This window comes from Pygocentrus nattereri, chromosome 14 (genome assembly GCF_015220715.1).
Source record: "Pygocentrus nattereri isolate fPygNat1 chromosome 14, fPygNat1.pri, whole genome shotgun sequence".
NCBI classification, from domain to species: domain Eukaryota; kingdom Metazoa; phylum Chordata; class Actinopteri; order Characiformes; family Serrasalmidae; genus Pygocentrus; species Pygocentrus nattereri.
Window position 1 is genome coordinate 25,769,391 of NC_051224.1, and position 22,083 is coordinate 25,791,473.

At 40.5% G+C, this 22,083-nt stretch overlaps 1 protein-coding gene across 3 annotated transcripts in view; it reads left to right on the top strand.

The window, feature by feature from the left end:
- The window catches only part of rab11fip4a (RAB11 family interacting protein 4 (class II) a), a 115,292-nt gene that overhangs the window by 62,330 nt on the left and 30,879 nt on the right, over window positions 1-22,083 (top strand). The gene's annotated exons all lie outside the window — the stretch shown is intronic.

The following is a 22,083-nucleotide window of genomic DNA, read 5'->3' on the forward strand; positions in this document are numbered from 1 at the left end:
ATCGATGTGTGTGTGTGTGTGTGTGTTTGTGTATATATATATATATATATATATATATATATATATATACAGACCTGCTCACCATTATTGGCACCCATGATGTTTCAGTACATAATGTGGAATATCTCCTGGAAAAAATGTATCAAGTGTAACAGCTTTTTTCTATAGAGAACTTCTGTTTGATACAAAAGAGCAAATGATAAACAACATTTAAAACTAAAAACAACAGGAAAGAAAAAATTGAAAAACCTAAAGCTTGCTGTGGCATTGGTATTGGCACCCTTTACAGTAAATCAGTATGGAAACACATTTTGACTCACCTGTGCTAAATCACAAATGAGAATCACCTGTGATAAATTGTGAGTGCCCATATGACATTAATTAACCAATGAATGATGACTTGAGTGTTTTAAAAAGCCAATTGTTATTCCCTGTTCCTTTCTCACAATGGTTAAGACAAAGGAGCTGTCTGAGGACATCAGAAGTGCTATTATTAGCAAGCACAAGATCTCCAAAGGGTATAAGGCCATCTCCAAAGACCTTGGTATCCCTGTTTCAACAGTGCGCAATGTTATTAAGAAGTTTGCCAAGCATGGAACAGTCAAGAACCTACCTGGACGTGGAGGGAAGAGGAAAATTGATGAGAGATGTCTTCAAAGGTTGGTGCAAATGGTGGAAAAAACACCACGTCAAACATCCAAAGACCTGAAGGCCAACCTGGAACAGTCTGGGGTCATGGTTTCAACAAGTACCATACGGTGCACACTAAACCAAGCAGAGCTTTATGGGCGAAGGCCAAGAAAGACACCATTGTGAAGAAAAGACATAAAAAGGAACGACTGAGCTTTGCCAAAGAGTACCTGGACAAACCACAGTCCTTCTTAGAAAATGTTCTGTGGACCGATGAAACAAAAATAGAGCTTTTTGGTAATGCACACCAACAGTTTGTTTACAGACGGCGCAATGAAGCGTATAAGGAAAAGAACACCCTACCTACAGTTAAGCATGGTGGAGGATCCATAATGCTGTGGGGCTGTTTTGCAGCGTCTGGTATTGGGGGCCTTGTCCGTATCACAGGAATCATGAAATCAGAGAATTACCAAGAGATTTTACAGCGAAATGTGCTACCCAGTGTAAGAAAACTTCATTTGAGTCGAAGATCATGGGTCCTCCAGCAAGACAAAGACCCAAAGCACACATCCAAAAGCACACAGGAATGGTTGAAAAGGAAGAAATGGACTGTTTTAAAATGGCCAGCAATGAGTCCTGATCTCAATCCCATTGAAAATCTGTGGGGTGTGCTGAAATCTGCCACTGGGAAAAAGAACCCTGCAAACATTCACAAGCTTGAACAAACTGCAAAGGAAGAGTGGGAGAAAATACCAGCTGAGAAGTGCAAGAAGCTTATAGATTGCTACAAAGAAACATTTGGAGGCTGTCATCACTGCCAAAGGATGTGCTACCAAATATTAAGGAGGGGTGCCTTTATATTTCTTCGTTATATTACTTTGAACCTCCAATTAAAAATCCTGATAATATAAATTTGGTACATTTCCATTTATTTCTGAAGATATTGTACAGTTTATGCAAAAAATGAAGGGGTGCCAATAATGGTGAGCATGACTTTATATGAACTTGAGTGAGATCCCAGATGAAATTGTCCAAAATCTCTTGGTGCTGAAGCATTAAGATTTCCTTTCACTGGAACTAAGGGGCTGACCCCAACTCCTGAAAAACAACCCCACACCATAATCCCCCCTCCACCAAACTTTACACTTGGCACAATGCAGTCAGACAAGCACAGTTCTCCTGGCAACCGCCAAACCCCGAGTCGTCCGTCAGATTGTCAGATGGAGAACCGTGATTTGTCACTCCAGAGAACACATCTCCACTGCTCTAGAGTCCAGTGGCAGCACTTTACACCACTGCATTCGACGCTTTACATCGCGCTTGGATGCAGCTGCCCGGCCATGGAAGCCCATTCCATGAAGCTCTCTACACTGTTCTTGAGCTAATCTGAAGCCCACATGAAGTTTGGAGGTCTGTAGTGATTGACTCTGCAGAAGGTTGGTGACCTCTGCACACTATGCTCCTCAGCATACGCTGATTTTACATGGCCGACCACTTTGTGGCTGAGTTGCTGTCGTTCCCTATCGCTTCCACTTTGTTATAATACCACTGACAGTTGGCTGTGGAATATTTAATAGTGAGGAAATTTCATGACTGGACTTGCTGCACAGCTGGCACAGGTACCACGCTGGAATTCACTGAGCTCCTGAGAGCGACCCATTCTTTCACTAATGTTTGTAGAAGCAGTTTGCAGGCCTAGGTGCTTGGTTTTATACACCTGTGGCCATGGAAGTGAATGGAACGCCTGAATTCAATGATTTGGATGGGTGACTGAATCCTTTTGGCAGTATAGTGTAGATATATATGGAAACTAGGCTGCAAAACCAAGCAACTGCTGCAGTTACAGCAGTTTAGCAGCAGTTTAGCCTCGCTTACTCACACAGAAATTATAAGGAGCGTTTCAGCCCAAACTGCCTTTTTTCCAGTGTCCCTATACAGGATGGCCAACCAGAACAGAGCTCATTTACATATATGAATCTTAATGGGACAGTATGGAGGTTGGAATTATGATTGAAAAATGTGAGCCCTTCAAGGGTTTGTTTTCTTCACCTTCAGTAAATCAGAGGAGTTGATATTTATTTATTTATTTATTTATTTCCATGTCAGTGTGCGTCTGCTGTGGAATCCAGGCTGCTGTATCACACCTGCTGCTGAGCGAGCGGCGTTAGTGTGGCTGAATTGTGCGGTAATCTGTTACAGGGGAGGGAGGCCACGCCATTCACATGCTAATGAGGCCGACTCTGCGTGTAACAGCCGTGTGAGTTCGCGTCTGCTGTCCATTATGAGCAGCCGTTGGTGACCTTGATTGTTTAGATTTCTTTCTGACTTCTCTGACAATGAGACGTAGAAAAGTGTTTCAGATTTTGTCTAATGGTTACGTTTGTTTATGTGCGGGTTGATCTGAACAGATATATAACTGAGTCTTAATCAGCCTCGCCTGCTGAAAAAGGACCATTAGAGACTATTAGGATTAAAACGTAATGGTTCTACTAGTTTCCTGTAGATCACCTTCAGATACCATGAGGAAACCATCAAATGCATTTGGGATCAACTATAAATCAACTGCCAACTCACTAGGATCGTTTACACTGTGATATCAACCCATTTAAAAAGGTCAAAAAACATTACAAAACTATCAGGATTCTGTTCCATTGTGTTTCTGTTGGTTCTGTCAGCAGGGTTCTCAGTACTCTACACAGAGAGTGGAGTTAAAGCGCTAGTTTGGTGAGCTCATCCAATCCGCTGAGATGTGTTTATTGTCTGAAGTTTGGTTTTAGCACTGCAGCTATGAGGCTTATCTAGCTAACAAGTAATCAAAGCTTATGTACGTTAACTAGCATGGTGCTAACTGCATGGCTAAACTGTGTCATCTCTAATAGACTTCTTTTTGTGGTGACCTGCTGTTACCTACTACTTGTTTTTTGCTGTGACGCACTTTTGTCCTTGTTAATAGATAAAGTATCTATAGTTATATAGATAGTTATCAGATCATAGTTAGCCACCGGGCAGTTATTTCCAGCCATACATGACCAGAGCCCTCTCTCTCTAAATGGGGAGAGACCAAAATACTCAAAACCTAAGGTCAAATTCCAGTTTAAAAAACAGATTTAAACACACTGATGAAATCTGACAAAAACCTCATAAACAGTTTGTTGCGTTTGGCTCAAGTAACGCACAAAAAGGTGCTTTTTCAGGCTGTACTGGCTACTGTGCTTGCGCAGGTCTCCACAACGAGGTGTGGCTTTCCCTGCTCATGGCCTAAAATGCGAGCTCATTGGCTCTTTTTACTAAAGGGTGGGGCTTTCTCTGTAAACAGACTCCATGTTGAGCGTTATTTCAACCAGTGACCGTCTCCTCATTTATAACACCTCTGTAATGGGTAGGTTTTAGGCACTCAGTTAGCGCCATGCTTATTTATAAGGTATACGCTTTTTTTTACTTGCTAGCTACATTAGCCTCATAGCTCCAAAGCTAAAACTAGTTGTCAAGATATGAAGAAAACCTTTGATCAGAGATGTTGATCCATAACAAATCAATAGGTTTTCTTTTCTAAGTCCTGATTATGCATTATTGACCATGATAGCACATCCAGTCATCTACAGTAACCATAAATACTGCATCAGCACTCACATCACAGAAGATAAAAGCACACAACTCACCACAGTCATAAACCCGTCTGTGGAAGGTCAGCGATATTCTGTCTTTACCATCAGCTTCACCATCAAAGGCCTCTGTGATTGCAGAACTGAGCTACAGCTGCATATCTGTATTTGATGGGGTTAATCAGTGTTAGCTTGATGTTAGCATGTGTTCTGCTAATGGTCTGGCATCAACTGCGTTCACTGTCTTAAAAAAAATTGGTTCTTCAGGGGTTCTTTAGTGAAGACAGTAGGTGTAAATAGAACCATGAACACTTGAAGAACCAGTTCATGTTTAAATGGTTCTTTGGTATTCTTAGGTACACAAAAAGATGGCTATTGAAGGGTTCTTTAGGGTTCTGAATAGAACTATAAACACTCAAACCACCATTTCATGCTTAAAGGGTTCTTTTCATGGTGAAATGGTTCCTCAGAATGATGGAGAATGTGTTGTATATGGTTCTATACAGAACCAAAAAGCGTTCTTCTATTGTTAGAAGCTTGAAGTTGTAAACAACAATAACACGTTTTGGTGCTGTATAGAACTGTAAACATATTCTCCATCAATCTGAACAACCATTTCACCATGAAAAGAACCCTTTAAGAATGAAATGGTGGTTTGAGTGTTTATAGTTCTATACAGAACCCTAAAGAACCCTTCAATAGCCATCTTTTTGTGTACCCAAAGCAGAAGATATCTGGACACTTCTAAGTAGATGTCAGAAGTCAGTTAGCCTGAGGATGTTAGTGTTATGAAGAGAGGCTGAAAGTTCCTCCTGTTTGTTCACTCTGTTGAAGGGTTCTCCTTGGCTGGCTCAGCTCTTTAGCCTCGTTCCCCTCCCGGTGTTGGAGACACTATAAGCTCACAGTGTTTGATTTTTTTTTGTTGTTGATGCTGCTGCAGCCGTAAAGCAGCAGCTATATTTATAGTCTAATGTTTAGTGGTTGGTCTTTTCATGCAGAGTCGACTTTTATGGGTTAAATAAATGGAAACTGTACTGTACAAACTGAACATTACTGTAAAATATTTTTGGTTGTAAACAATGTTTTCAAATATTTATTGATAATTTTGTCCGCTCTATTGTTGTTACCCAGTCCTACTTTTGGAGCATCACAGTTTGGGGGCGGGGCAGTGTGGACTAGAACGAGAGACTGAATGAATGGGGGGCTAATGGAGTTTTGAATACAGCTGATACGGATACAAAAGGAATGTGCGTGGTGTGTGTGTGTGTGTGTGTGTGTGTGTATGTATGCGTTTAGGCCAATGCTGACCTTCAGTCTACCCCCCCACCCCCCACCTCCTTCATAATGCTTAGTGAGTGAGGGGGTCCTACATATTTGAGGACCACCTGCTGTGTTTGTGAATTTATAATTTATGTGTGTGCATGTATGTTTATATATATATATATATATATATATATATATATATATATATATACATATAATGTATGTGTGTGTGTGTGTGTGTGTCATTTCTTTTAGTCCATTCATCATGAAATTTACATACAACGTAAAGGTTAACAGGCATTTTCAAATAATGTAAAAAAAAAGTCCTCTAACAACAGTGAAATATAACAAGATTTTTTTTTCAAAGAAATTGTAATATACAGATTTCTACACATCATGAGCAGCTCCTGATTTAACATAATGAAGTATTGAGTAAATAAACCAGGTATTGGATGGTAACTACAAATAACATTGGGTTTCCTCGAGGAGAAATGGTTAAACACACACAAAATCATAGAGATATGCAATAATTAGCTAAACATATACAAAATCTTATTTATACAAAATTTATAGGGTGATTTCTATTTAGAGGTGTCTGCCTCAAAGTTTACACTTGAAAAAATAACACTTATTTTTGTGTCTTTTCAGTTTGAATTTGTGAAGTTCAAAGTCAGAGAATCACTGTGGAACATTAATTATCATCATTATGGTTGTTTTGGTAGCGACAAAATGGAACGTTCAGTCATTAGTTTTAACAAAAATAATCATAAGCTTTAGAGTCACTCAGAGCAAAATGATCTTAGTCTGAAGTCCAAGATCAGTTAAAAGTCCCCAATGTGTTTCTGCTCTGACTCTGACACAGTTCAGTATATTCACATGCTTTAAAAGGTGGTTCTTCAAGGGTTCTTTAGTAAAGAAAATGGTTCTGTATAGAACCATGAATACTCAAGAAAATCTCTGCATGATGATAAGGTTCTTCAGATTGATGGAGAATGTGCTGCACATGGTTTCATATAGAACCTTTCTGAAAAGGCTTCTATATAGCACCAAAAAAGGGGTTCTTCTAATGATACAGACTTGACATCATAACAAAAGCAGAACCGTTTTGGTGCTTTAAAGAAACCTTTTTAAAAAGGTTCTATCCGGAAAGGTTCTATCTTCTCCACCTATCTGAATAACCATTTCCCCACTTTAATCATGCCAAGGAATCTGTAGTAAAGAAAATGGTTCCATATAGAACCATGAGCACTCAAAGAACCCCTTGCATGGCTTAAGGGTTCTATGCTTCATTAAAGGCTTTTTCAGTGCGTGATTGTGCTATTGATCATTGCATGCAGAACCTTTTAGAAAAGCGTTCTACATAGTACATAGCAAAAGGGTTCTCATACTGTTACTATATCAAACTCATAATAATAAAATAAACTTTTTGGTCCTATATAGAACCATCCACAGCATGTTCTCCATCAATCTGAAGAACAATTTCACAATACAAAAACCCTTTAAGCAATTTAAGCAATTTGAGTGTTAAGGGTCCTATATAGAAACATTTTCTTAACTAAAGAACCCTCAAAGAACATGTTTTCTTCTGACAACAGCGATATATATGTGTATACATACACATACATGGGCAATGCTAAATGCAACCAGCTTGTGACAAACTTACTGTGACGTTGTGGTTCAAGTTATATAAACCTTAAATATCAATAGTACATAAGCACAGATTACAGTGATTTCAGGGATGACATTATCCTGAAGGAGAATAGCAGTTTTAAAGGGGTGTTTTTCCTCATGAAGTAACTGCACTTTGCTTTGGAAAGGTCAGGAACAATAGCTGAGACTTCCACTGAAATTCCTTCTCTCTCTCTCTCTCTCTCTCTCTCTCTCTCTCTCTCTCTCTCTCTCGCTCGCTCTCTCTCTCGCTCTCCTGCTGGGGTTTTATATTGTGGACAGAGTGACAGAGACCAGTTAAACTTTAACTGCGGGGAGCTTGGCAGCCGTCTATGTTGATAACCTCTCACTGTGTTTGCTGGAGACGTTCAACGCTGCTCTTCTGCTTCTGTCCCAGTCTGGATCCAGAGGACCAAACGCTCTGAAAGTTACATCTGAGCAGGATAAATGAGTTAATGGGACTTCCACCAAACTTTCTGCATAATTAAAGATTAAGGTTAAGATGTAAACAGAGTCATTCACGGTGGTGGTGATAGGAACCAGACATCCACCTCTAAAAGCTCCTCACAGAAAGTTATTACATGAAATGGTTATGAATTCACTGCCTGATGACAGGGACACTGTTTTATGATAGTTATGAGAACTTAAACTCCATTCATGGTGGAGGGATACATAACATGCAGGGCACTGTGAGACAAAATAGTCCCCAAAGAAAACATTGTTTCAGATTTTCCACTATTTTCCATCATCAGCATTCCATATAAACTCAAAAGACTTGTGTAGGTTCTCTGGTGGTTCTGGATATTAAATAAAATGTCTATATTTGTGTTGTAGTCATGGCGACCCCTGGTTCCTGTCACCACCACTGTGAAAACATCTGAACCATTTCACACCAAACCGCTCTGAATCTCTCTGTTTACATCTCACACACTGAATTATAGAGAAATTAAATTAGAAAATTTGTGAAATACCCCTTCAAATCAGGAGTGCAGATTTGGGAAAACACTCCAGGATTGATTAGGAGTGTTATATTTGGGAAACCTTTGGGAAGTTCTTTGAGAAAGGACTGTGTAGAAGTATTAGATTTGGGGGAACACTCTAGTACTGGGGGTCCAGTTTTACAGTTGCTACCTCTGTGCGGTGTGAGTGATGAGCATTTCAGCTCTCATATTAACAGGTACTAGCATCCTCATAGCCTGCGTGATCAGTGCAGCACGGCATCGGGTGGACCAGATTTCACTACTTATCCATTCGGAAAAATGATACCAGAGGAACTTGGTTTCAGATGAAAGATATTTCTGCTATAAAGCCCTCAGTTCACAAACACTGTATATATGAATGACCAACGTGTGCAAGCTGTTGCAGTTCCACACATGGCGGCTAATATGTGTAAAGTCTCAGACTTTAAAAATAAAAAGATCTATGGCTGGGATGTGAAGTGATTTAGAAGTGCTAAATTTGAGACTGGGATTCCAAGTGTTGGATTTAGAAAGACACCCTAAGAGTGGGATTAAGGATATTTGATTTGGGGAAAACCCTCTAGGATCAGGATTAAGAGTGGCAGAAAGTTAGAAAACACCATGATTGGGAGAAGAAGAGCCATATTTAGGGAAAACACTCTTGGGTTGGGATTAAGAGTGTTAGATTTGGGAAAATGGTCAAGGACTGTGATGAAGAGTGTTATGTTTGGGAAATAATTTTAGGACTAGGATTTGGCGTTTTGGATGTGGGAATACATAGATATGGAAAAAACGCTCTTGGACAAGGAATAGTAATTTTTGAGATCTTTGATTTGGGAAGACATTCTTGGATTGGGAGTAAAACATTTTAGGACTCGGATTCAGAGTGTTTGATTTGGGAAAACAGTGGAGGACTTGGATTTGGATCCACTGCAGTAAAGGCAGATGATGCCCTGAATATTTCCGGTATGAACCATTATGTTTGGCTCTGTACCTCCTTGTTTATGGTTCTGGAAGCTGAAGGAATTGATCCGGTATGATTTTCCGCGTCAGCTCTGGTTATTGCGTGGCCAGCAGAGAATCCGTGCGGGACTAACTGTGCTGTCGTCCTCATTATATTTATATTTCATGGTCACTGTAATGCAGCGGGCAGCAGAAGCTGTAATTCAGCGTTAAAGTTTGGACAGAAGGTTAATTGCCCTTTAGAAGTGAGCTAAAACTGGCCACTGAGAGCTATCAGCGTTCCCTCAGCCTGTGGAAAGATTACCTGTGGCCTCTTTTGTCCTCAGGTGAGAGTGATGGGAATAACGGCGGTAGTTATGAACAGTGTAATGGCGTAAAACTAGTTTTAAAGGGATAGTTTGCAACTCACACTGCTGAGATGAAACCGGCCTCAGAAGTGTTAGCTTTGGGGAAAACACTGTAGGACTGGGATCCAGAGTGCTAGATTTGGAAATACACTTGAACTGGAATTCAGAATGTCAGATTAGGCACTGTAGGATTGGGATTCTAAATGTTAGGTTTGGGATTATAAATATTAGGTTTGGGATGTCAATCTAGAACAGGGATTCCCAGTGTTAGGTATAGGAAGACATTAGTAGTGGGACTCAGAATATCAGATTTGATATTTGAGACATTCTAAGACTGGGATTTGGAGTGTTAGATTTCGGAACACACTCTAGGACTGACATTTGGAGTGCTAGATTTAGGAGGACACAGGAGGATTTGGAGTGTCAGATTTGGAAGGAAACGTCATGACTACAATGCAAAGTGGGATTTAGGATGTTAGATTTGGGAAACCAATCCTGGACTGGGATTTGGAGTGCTAGATTTTGGGAAAACAGTCTAGGACTGGGATTCAGAGTGTCAGATTTGGAAAGGCACTTGCTGGTTTGGTGTGAAATGGTTCAGATGTCTTTACAGGGGTGGTGATAGGAACCAGAGGTTGCATGACTACAACACAAATATAGACATTTTATTTACTATCCAGAACCACCAGAGAACCTACACGAGTCTTCTGAGTTTATATGTAATGTGGTTGATGGAAAATAGTGGAAAATTTGAAGTAATAGGTTTTCTGTTTTGCCTCACAGCGCCCTGAATGTATCCCTCCACCATGAATAGAGTTTAAGTTCTCAAAACTATCATAAAACCGTGTCTCAGTCATCAGGCAGTGAATTCATAACCATTTCATGTAGTAACCTGTGAGGGAGCTTTTAGAGGTGGATGTCTGGTTCCTATCACCACCACTGTGAACAGTTCTGACTCTGTAAGTTTCTCTAGAACAGAGTGTTTCACACCAAACCACTCTGATCTGCTCTGTTTACATCTTAACCACTTATTTATGCAGAGATTTTGTAAAATCTGGGTTCCTCTTTAACTTGTTTTGTGAGCTGTTGTGTTCGTCCCTCTGCTCAAGTTGTTTTATGGAAAGATTCAGTATCCTCATCATTTCACTGCAGTAGAAGTGCTTTAACTAGAAAGTGTCTTTAGGATACGCACGTTTTCTCTCTGCAGCTCTTCCCATATCAACACGTTCCTCCTCCCAACTCCAGAGGGGAGGGAAACTTATAAAAAATTCATCTCTCTCTCAAAAACACTGCTCACACTCATCTACACAAGAGAGAGAAATCACACTGTCAGATCAGCTCCCTCACAGCCTGCTGGGTAAAGAAGGAGACAAATAGGCCTCAAAACAGAGAGCAGGTATGGATAACAGTTGTGTTGTTTCATACACACTTAAAGATGGTTCTTCAACGGTTCTTTAGTAAAGACAGTGGGTCTATCTAGAAACAAAATTCTTCACTCCTTATTCAGTTTATATCACAATACCTACATTTAGAGCCGGTTATTCATTCAGCCTAATGAGAAACTGTAGAACAGACTCAGTTTATATCACAATATCTATATTTAGAGTCAGCTATTCATTCAACTTAAATATTTTAACTTTGCATTTAGGCTTACTACATGTTGTTAAGTATATATGTTTGGGTTAGACACAGTATAATTATGTAATAATAATAAAAATATGTGTTATGCTCTGTATAGTTCAGTAACAGTAATGTAGAACAGTGGTCCTTCCTCAGGTGAAATGGGTGTGTTTGGGCAGATAAGTACAAACATGTGCAGAGCCGGGGGTCCTCCAGGGCCTGGGATGGGGACCACTGATATAAAAACTAAAATAAAAATATGTGTGTATGAACGAACACTGTGTGTGTGGTCTGAATTTAAATAATGAATAGTGTTTTCCAGACAGTGCAGGCAGCTTCTTTGGGGGTGGGGTGTTGTATTCAGGTCAAGTGTGGCCATGCGTGTGTATGTGAGCCTGCTGTATGTCTGCTGTAGTGTGCAAAAGTCTAGGCACCCCAAGGAAATGTTTTGTTGCTTAAGCAAAGTAAAATGTTAATAGCATTTTTTGTAAATGTTAATGCACAGTTACTTTATATTTGACAAGAGATACATAGTAGTAGTTATGGCGTGGACTCCTTTCCAGTTTTAAAATTTCAAAATCAATTTAAGTCATTAGGCCTTAATTGACTCGTTAGGACTAAAATAAACAATCTCTGCAGAGGCCTGTTAAACTAAACTTTTCACTTTATTTACACACAATTTGTAACAAAAAATATTGACTATTACTTCACGTACATATAATTTGTAAGTACACATGTGCATCAGTGGATCCTGCTGGTGTGGGTTTACTCTATTTCATTAACGTTTACAAAACTGGTAGTGCAAACATTTGGACCACCAGTTGTAAATTCTCAGAACTCATTTAATTAAACTATTAGGCCTTAATTGACTCATATGGATTGGTTAGATTAGGCAGGTGTCATTAGAAAGTGTTAGCTGGAAAGAATTCCATAATAAATTGTAAGAAATTCTTTGACTCTTCAACCTGTGGTAACATATAATGTAGAAATGGTAGTTAAGGGGAACTGTGGAAGCCACGGACACATCCGGAAGACCAAGAAAACTCAGATAGAGCTGCTCATATGCTGGACAGAAATGCAAAGCAAAACCCCCACATGATGGCAAGGACTTGCAGATACTGATACAGGAGTAGTGGAGTAGCATTTTACTGCTCAGCACAAACATGATCTACATGAAAGAGTCATCAGAAGGAAAATTTACCTGCAACCTCATCACAAACATCCCTCAGTGAAGCCTAAGTTAAGATTATTAGAGAAGCCTGTGTGATGTGTGCTGAGATGGTCAGCATAGACCTGTTAAACTAAATATTTAACTTCATATAAACACAGTTTGTAACAGAAAAATAGTAATGTCATCATCATAATCACTTTTATTTATAAAGCACCTTTCCCATACTCAAGGATGCTTTACAATCAATACATAATCAACAATACATAATACACATAGTTCCCGCAGCTAGTGGGGGGATTCCACTGACCACGGTATAGAGTCATTTCGCTTGTGCGAAACAGCTAAGAGTTCTTAGCTGTGGGAGAAAGTCTCACGCCACAACTATGGTGCATCACACAGGATGCCGGACTGGGAAGCCTTGAAGGCCGAAAATATCCTTATTGACAAAGTGTTAGCATTTTCCTGCAGCCGAACACCACCAGTCCAGGCAGCCTCATAGCTGCAGTGCAGCATCATCCAGGCAGCAACATAGCTGCGATGTAGCATGACAAAGGCAGCCGGGTCGAGAGGCCTTGTACCTGCTCATGCAGCTAACCACTACTGGTCCAGGCAGACCCACAGCTGCACTGCAGCATCAACCAAGCAGCCAGCCCAGGCTGCGATGTCACATCAGTCAGGTCCCCAGTCCAGAGAGCCTCTTAGATACAGTGTCACTCAAGCGGCTACATCATAGCTGTGAGGTAGCGTCAACCAAACAGCCAGCCTTACAAGCCTCTGAACCACAGCTGGAAAATCACTCTAGGTTACTACCTCTTCGGATATGATGGCAAACCCCTCAGCCAGCAGAGAAACATCACAACATACACACAAACAATACAAAACAAATGTAAAGCGGTAGTTATATTATGCCAGTATACTTACAGTGAAGCGCACATGCATTCTTCATATACATGAAATCTATAGCTACATATGTGCATTAGTGGATCCTGCTGGTGTGGGTTTCCTCTATTTCAGTGATGCTCATAAAGCTGGCAGTGTACTTCAAACTAAAATTGTTTCAAAGCAAAAAGGTGGGTTTTTTTGGCCAAAACAATGCAGTGGTTCATATGGTGCAGTGTTTGTTCTGCTTACCAAACCGAACTCATACTCACCGCATCATTTGTCGTGGTGTTCTGCACATAATTAAAACAGCATGTACAACAGGAGTTCTTTGATCATCTGAATTAGCATGCATATAGATTATCTGCTACCTGACTGCCAATATAAATATTAATAATTTATTATTATCAGTATTTTTTTAATTGAGTAATCAGTTTTAATCGAGTAATGGTAACTGCTCTAGAGGTTAGAATCAGTAGTATATCATTTTTTGGTGTTGTTGATGTATTCAGACTTGTGAGTGTGTGATTGGATGTTTTCACTGTGCGTTATTGAATCTGTGCAGGTCTTGTAATAATATTCAATGTAAAGAACTCGGGCTTTAGCAACCATATTGCTCGGGGGGATGGGGTGGAGGGGGGTTCAAAGCAAGACCAGCACTGAGCGTGACTGACTCATAAAGATAAGACACTCAGAGGAGCATAAACACACACCATGTTATCAGCTAGTGGAGGGATTTAACATAGAGAGAGAAATAAGAATATGAAAGATAAAAAAGCAGGGAAACGAGTGAGGGGGAGAGAGAGAATGATCGAGAGTGAGAGTAATGGAATAGAGAAAGGTAGAGTGAGAGAATTAGCAATGAGATGGAAAGAGATAGAATGAGAGAGAAAAGAGTGAGATGGAAAGAGAGAATTAGAGAAATATAGATATATAAGCAGAAAAGAAAGGAGGAATAAGACAAAGACAGGAAAGGATGAAAATAGAGAGAGAGAAAAACACACACACACACATACTCACAGAGAAAGAACAAAAAGAGAAAGAAAGTAACAAAAGTCATAGTGAGCTTCAGAGAGACAGAAGAGAGAAAGCAAGAGAATGAGCTAGAGAAAAGAGAGAGTGAGCTAGAGAGACAGAGAGAAGGAGAGAGAGAGCTACAGTGATGAGAGGAAGAAAAAGAGTGAGTCAGAGAGAGAAAGAGAGTAAGCAACCAAAAGAGAGACAAAGAAAAGAGAAAGAGAGTGACCTAAATAGAGCGAGAGCTGGAGAGAGACAGTGAAAGAGAAAGAGAGAGTGAGAGCTATAGAGAGAGAGAAAGCAAGAGAGTGAACTGGAGACAGGAAGAGAGTGAGCTAGAGAGACAGGGAGAAGAGAAAGATTGAGCTAAGGAGAGACAGAGAAGAGAAAGAGTAAGCTTGAGAGAGAGAGAGAGAGAAGAGAAAGAGGATTAGTAGAGAAATATAGAGGCAGAAAAGAAAGGGGGGATGAGAAAGAGACAGAAGGGAAAAAATGAGAGAGTTGAGAGAGAGAGAGAGAGAGAGAGAGAGAGAGAAGAAACAAAGAGAAACAAAGAGAGAGAATGTGTGAAGAAGAGAGAGAGAGATGTGAGCAGGGTGGGCTGACCTGTTTGGGTGTGTGGTGGTCATTCCTGGTGTCCAGTCAGGCGTCAGTAACTCTGACTCTCTGAATGAACTCCTGTAGTAAAGCTGCTCAGCCTGCAGGTTGAACAGTTACAGCGACAGTTTCAGTGGAAAAAACAAGTTAACACCCCAAAATCTTAACTCTCTCTCACTGGCTTTAATACTGTTACAGCAGCTGTGCTGGCTTTTCACAGCTGGAGAACAGAAACAAGATCTATAAACTCGGTTCATTCAACATTACAGCCTCAAACACAGCAAGAGTTAATCAGCATCACTGTTTTGGTTCCATCTGTTCTGGTCATAATGCTACTTAAAGGGGAATTCCACTAATTAAATGGTCATCCAGAGTGGTTTGGTGTGAAACGTTCAGTTCTAGATAAACTTACCAGTCAGAGTCAGAACTGTTCACAGTGGTGGTGATAGGAACCAGATGTGCGCCTATACAAGCTCCTCCACAGAAAGTTACTACATGAAATGATTATGAATTCACTGCCTGATGATTGAAACACTGTTTTATGATGGTTTAGAGATTTAGAGAGATTTTGACCTTAAACTCCATTCATGGTGGAGGGATACATAATATGCAGGGAGCTGTGAGGTGAAATAGTCCCCAAAGGAAACTTATTATTTCAGATTTTCCACTATTTTTCCATCAGCAACATTCCATATAAACTCAAAAGACTTGTGTAGGTTCAGTGGTGGTTCTGGATAGTAAATAAAATGTCTATATTTGTGTTGTAGTCATGGCAACCCCTGGTTCCTATCACCACCACTGTAAAGACATCTGAAATATTTCACACCAAACCGCTCTGAATCTCTCTGTTTACATCTCACACACTGAATTATGCAGGAATTTTGAAGCAAAATTAAAAATGAGCTGCCAAAAACTGCTAAATGAATCATGTTTACAGACACTCTGATTTGGTCTGTAGGTAACAGAATCACGCAGAAACCATGTCATCAGGTTTATTAGAGGGCATTTTTATACACACAGACTGAAGTGGTGTAACTGTGTGCTCAGCAGTCAGGAAGTGGAGATCCAGTACATTTTCAGACTGGACACACAGCACCAGCAGCGAAAGCAGACAGAGAATTAAATCAGGCTGTATTTCTAAGGCTCTCTCAGCATCTGAATTATTAAATTCTTGAAAGTGCTCAGATGTTTCATATCAAATTTATAATTCCTGATATTTTTCACCCTGGTCTCTGTCTGCTGTATCTGTAGCGCACACTTGATTTACTGCAGGTACCCTGAACTTAGAAGAGAATAGAAAACCCCCAACTCTACACTCACTTATAATGGAGGTCAGTGGGTATTTGATGAATTCTGTTAGTGAACATTTGAAATGTGTGACTGTATAACACAAATTTGAATCTGCAGCTCATCTATATTTAAGTGTATAATAGAAGACAGTTTGTAGTTGTGGATTGTGGATAAACATATGAAATATGTCACTCGAAGATTGGAATCGAAATCCATTCACTTACAACAGAAGTCAGTGGGCAGTTGCTGAATGCTACGGAGCCCCTCTGGCAGCTTATATAAATAAAAATAATGAGTGGCCATGACTGAGTAAGGCATGTTCTCGTTCCCATGCCTTACTAAGTTGTGGCTATGACTTGCACTATATTTCCAAAAGTATTTGCTCATCTGCCTTCACATGCATATGAACGTGAATGGCATCCCAGTCTTAATCCATAGGGTATAATATGATTTCGGCTCACCCTTTGCAGCTATAACAGCTTCAATTCTTCTGGGAAGGCTTTCCACAAGGTTTAGGAGTGTGTTTATGGGAATCTTTGACCATTCTTCCAGAAGAGCATTTGTGAGGTCAGACACTGATGTAGGATGAGAAGGCCTGGCTTGCAGTCTCCTCTGTAATTCATCCCAAAGGTGTTCTGTAGGGTTGACGTCAGGACTCTGTGCAGGCCAGGAAAGTTCTTCCATACCAAACTCACTCATCCAGGTCTTTATAGACCTTGCTTTGTGCACTGGTGCGTAGTCATCTTGGAACAGGAAGGCACCGTCCCCAAACTGTTCCCACAATGTTGGGAGTTTGAAATTGTCCAAAATCTCTTTAGCAGCTGAAGCATTTAGTGTTTCTTTCACTGGAGCTAAGGGGCTGAGCTCAACTCCTGAAAAACAACCCCAAACAATCCCCCCCTCCACCAAACTTTACATTGGCACAAAGCAGTCAGACAAGTACCGTTCTCCTGGCAACCGGCAAACCCAGACTTGTCCATCGGATTGCCAGACGGAGAAGAGTCCAGTGGCGGCACTTTACACCACTGCATTCGATGCTTTGCATTGTGCTTGGTGATATAAGGCTTGGATGCAGCTGTTCAGCCATGGAAACCCATTCCATGAAGCTCTCTATGCTGTTCTTGAGTTGATCTGGAGGCCACATGAAGTTTGGAGGTCTGTAGTGATTGCGGAAAGTTGGTGACCTCTGCGTACTATATAATTTTTCTGTCTGACCCCACTCTGTCATTTTTACGTGGTTGACCACTTTGTGGCTGAGTTGCTGTCATTCCCAATTGCTTTCACTTTGTTATAATACCACTGACCGTTGACTGTGGAATATTTAGTAGTGAGGAAATTTCACAACTGGACAGTGCACAACTGGTGCACAGGTTGCGTCCTATCACGGTACCACGCTGGAATTCAGTGAGCTCCTGAGAGTGATCCATTCTCGTACTAATGTTTGTAGAAGCAGTCTGCAGGCCTAGGTGCTTGGTTTTATACACCTGTGGCCATGTAAGTGATTGGAACAGCTGAATTCAATGATTTGGATGGGTGAGTGAATACTTTTGGCAGTATACTGTATCTCATACCCTGCCTTGGTAAGTCATGACCACGCATTAGGATTTTGTTTCCACATGTTGATAAGATGTGGCCACTTATTATTTTTATTTATATGAGATGTCACCAGCAAGACTCCATAGAGTCCTGTATGTAAACATTTGAAATATATGACTTTATAAAATATATAGTTTCAGTCTTAAAATCTGATTGGCTGAGCTGTGTTCAAAGCCATTGTGAAATCCATGATATACCACACCTATGACTGCATCACAGCAACTAAGCTCTGTATAGCTGTGCCACAGCATGACAAACCCTTGTGCTGTTAAAGAATAATCTTTGACTCTAATGCTGCTCACATGGAGCACCGAGTGTACTTATGTTCTTAGCTAGAACCAGGCTGGTAGCTAACAGGCTAAAAGAGCCAACAGCCTAAACAGCTCCATCATTAATATCACAGACTGTAAAACAACAGTATAAAAGTCTAAAAACTGTCACTTGAACGTTTTACACACTTCAAATCTCTGTGTTTCTGTCAGAAGTCATGTCAAATCCAGAGAATCCCAAACGGCTCCGTACTCCCTAAACAGTGTTCTATCTATGAAAGTTTTGAAATTGTAGCCTCTACAGCCAAACTTTGCATCATTTATCGGGTCTCAAATGACTATATCTATATAATGACTATATCTAGTGCTAACTGAGACTTGCGGTGGTAATTTGGTGACCAAAAAGTAGATTTTTGCATTGAACAATGTTATGCTTGTTATCATATTGCTGTTGCCGGAACAAAACCTTGTATCTCCAAAATGGTAACTTTTATAGGAGAAGAAAAAGAACCTTTTGAGCAGTTTCTTTTAGTCCATTCATCATGAAATTTACATACAATGTAAAGACCAACAGCCATTTTCAAATTACGTCAAAAACAAAAAAAAACACAAAAAGGGAAATACAAGGTTTGGTTCCGACAGCAGCGATATGTTCATTTTGTCATAAAACAAAGTTTAAGGGCTCCCAAGTCATGCAACTGTCTAAGCATTGGCCCTATCATCAGTAGATTGCGAGTTCGATCCCTGGTGATGCTGCAGCTGTCCGTAGCCGGGAGTCCAAGAGAGCACAATTGGCCTCGCTCTTTCTGGGTGGGTAGGATGCCCCTCCCTCCCCCTCCCCTATCACTCAATGTAGTGCTAGTCAGCGCAGACGTCTGTAAGCTGGCACAGCAGATCTGGCAGTTGGCGCTTTCCTCCGAGCGTGTTCGGCTGTCCAGTGATGTTGAGCGTGAGCTGCAGTTCGAAAAGATGCGGTGGCTAGTTTCACAGGTCTCGGAGGAAGTCTGTGCTAGCCTTCACCCTCCTAGCGTTGGTAGTATCGTGTGATTGGGGGAGTCTTAAGTAGCAGGTGGAATTGGAAACGACTAAATTGGGGAGAAAAAAAAAAAAAAAAAGAAATTCATGAAATGATTGCAGTGTACAGCGATGGGTGACCAAACATCCAGTGCAGAGCTGCCAATCAGAACAGAGCTCATTAACATATATTATTATGTTATAATAATATAATTATATAAATAATATAATATAATAATATAAAACATATATTATTATATGTTATATTATTATAACGTCCTAAAGGTGCATTAACAGAAACATCCTTTTTAGTTGTAAGGGATATAGAGAGGCTGGACAATCATAATATAGAAATAAATTATGACAGTTTTTGGTACATAAGAAAAAATGAAATATTTTCAGATCAGAGCTGCAGTTTTAATTAGATGCTACATTATTCAAAGATGGCTTAATGCAGGGCTCATAAACTGGCAATCGGTCAGTTGTTTCAGTGCTCAAAGCCTCAAAGCTCAAAAAAAATGAATGAAATGAAAAAAAGTCAAAATTAATCACTTATAAATTACAATAACTGTCAGAAAAATTCAAATGAGATGTTTTCCCCAAATTGTTCAGCCCTGACAGAAGTCCTTTCACTGTCTTATCCGTCCTCTCTCCTCTGTGTTGGTGTGGCCGTGATGGAGAGCTTGACTTTGGTCCAGAAATGTCCTGTTGCTGTGTGTAAATCTTAGCTGTGTTTTGTTCAGGGCTGTTCCCACAATGAAGCCACCCCCTCTACTCTTTAGCAAAAGGAAGACTGGATCATTTATATCAATGTGTGTGCGTGTGTGTGTGTCTGTGTGTGTGCGTGTTCCAGATGAGTGTGAACACTAACTCACAGCTCTAATGAAACACACTATAAATAGCTCGGCTCATAGACAGACTCACATGCGTACAGAGCAGAGAGGAGTGTGAACAGGTGAAGTTCTTACTGTGATGTACAGTAGGAACAGTGTCAAGGTACGGTATATAATACAATAATCGAATGTGTCCCATATGTATTATAGATATATAAATGCCTACATGCAATATATGCCATGCAAATTTGAATCTATAACCTTTATATTCACTCATAAAGGAAGTTAATGGGCAGCTGCTGGATTATGATAATTCATATAACTCGAACTTCATATTCACTTGTATAAAGGGAGCTATTAACAGCATTTAATGGAAAAGTGAATTCTCACTTATAAAGCATAGAAAAAGAGTAAACCTTAATCAGATGTGTGTCCCAAAATTCATCATCAGTCTCAATTGTTGGACCAAAACCTCATATTTCCAAAATGGTAACTTTACAAGAGAACTTACTTTTAATGTAAGTCAGTGGAACCAGACATCTTTCCAAGTAATTCTGAGGCATTTTTTTTCACCCGTTTATCATTAAATTTACACACAATGTATAGAACAACAGGGATTTTCACATCATTATGAAAAAAATTTCAAATCATTAGGAAAAATGTTAAATTTAGTAAATAAACAGTTGTTTGTTTATTATTATTATTTGTGTTGTATATATGCCCCCCCACACACATACGTGTGTGTATACAGGGATGGATGGATAAACAGACACAAATAGATACACATGAAACTAAATGTAAAAATAATGTCTCATATGTAATATATTCTTTTAAAAGATGGTTCTTCAAGGGTTCCTTAGTAAAGACAGAGGTTCTGTATAAAACCATGAACACTACAGGAATCATTTCCATGTTTAAATGGTTCTTTTTGTGGTGAAATGGTTGTTCAGATTGATGGAGAATGAGCTGTTATACACACACACACACACACACACACATATACATATATATATATATATATATATATATATATATATATATATATATATACACTACTTAAAAAAATGAAGGGAACACTCAAATAACACATCCTAGATCTGAATGAATGAAATATTCTCATTGAATACTTTGTTCTGTACAAAGTTGAATTGCTGACAACAAAATCATACAAAAATCATCAATGGAAATAAAATTTATTAACCAATGGAGGCCTGGATTTGGAGTCACACACAAAATTAAAGTGGAAAAACACACTACAGGCTGATCCAACTTTGTCCTTAAAACATGTCAAAATGAGGCTCAGTATTGTGTGTGGCCTCCACGTGCCTGTATGACCTCCCTACAACGCCTCGGCATGCTCCTGATGAGGTGGCGGATGGTCTCCTGAGTGATCTCCTACCAGACCTGGACTAAAGCATCCGCCAACTCCTGGACAGTCTGTGGTGCAACGTGGTGTTGGTGGATGGAGCGAGACATGATGTCCCAGATGTGCTCACTCAGATTCAGGTCTGGGGAACGGGCAGGCCAGTCCATAGCTTCAATGTCTTCATCTTGCAGGAACTGCTGACACACTCCAGCCACATGATGTCTAGCATTGTCCTGCATTAGGAGGAACCCAGGGCCAACCGCTCCAGCATATGGTCTCACAAGGGGTCTGAGGATCTCATCTCTTTACCTAATGTCAGTCAGGCTACCTCTGGCGAGCACATGGAGGGCTGTGCGGCCCTCCAAAGAAATGCCACCCCACACCATTACTGACCCACTGCCAAACCAGTCATGCTGAAGGATGTTGCAGGCAGCAGATCGCTCTCCACGGCTTCTCCAGACTCCGTCACGTCTGTCACATGTGCTCAGTGTGAACCTGCTTTCACCTGTGAAGAGCACAGGGCGCCAGGGGCGAATTTGCCAATCCTGGTGTTCTCTGGCAAATGCCAAGCGTCCTGCACGGTGTTGGGCTGTGAGCACAACCCCCATCTGAGGACGTCGGGCCCTCATACCATCCTCATGTAATCGGTTTCTAACCGTTTGTGCAAACACATGCACATTTGTGGCCTGCTGGAGGTCATTTTGCAGGGCTCTGGCAGTGTTCCTCCTGTTCCTCCTTGCACAAAGGTGGAGGTAGCGGTCCTACAGCCTCCTCCACGTCTCCTGGTGTACTGGCCTGTCTCCTGGTAGCGCCTTCAGCCTCTGGACACTACGCTGACAGACACAGCAAACCTTCTTGCCACAGCTCGCATTGATGTGCTATCCTGGATGAGCTGCACTACCTGAGCCACTTGTGTAGAGTCCGTCTCATGCTACCACGAGTGTGAAAGCACCACCACCATTCAAAAGTGACCAAAACATCAGCCAGAAAGCAGAAAGG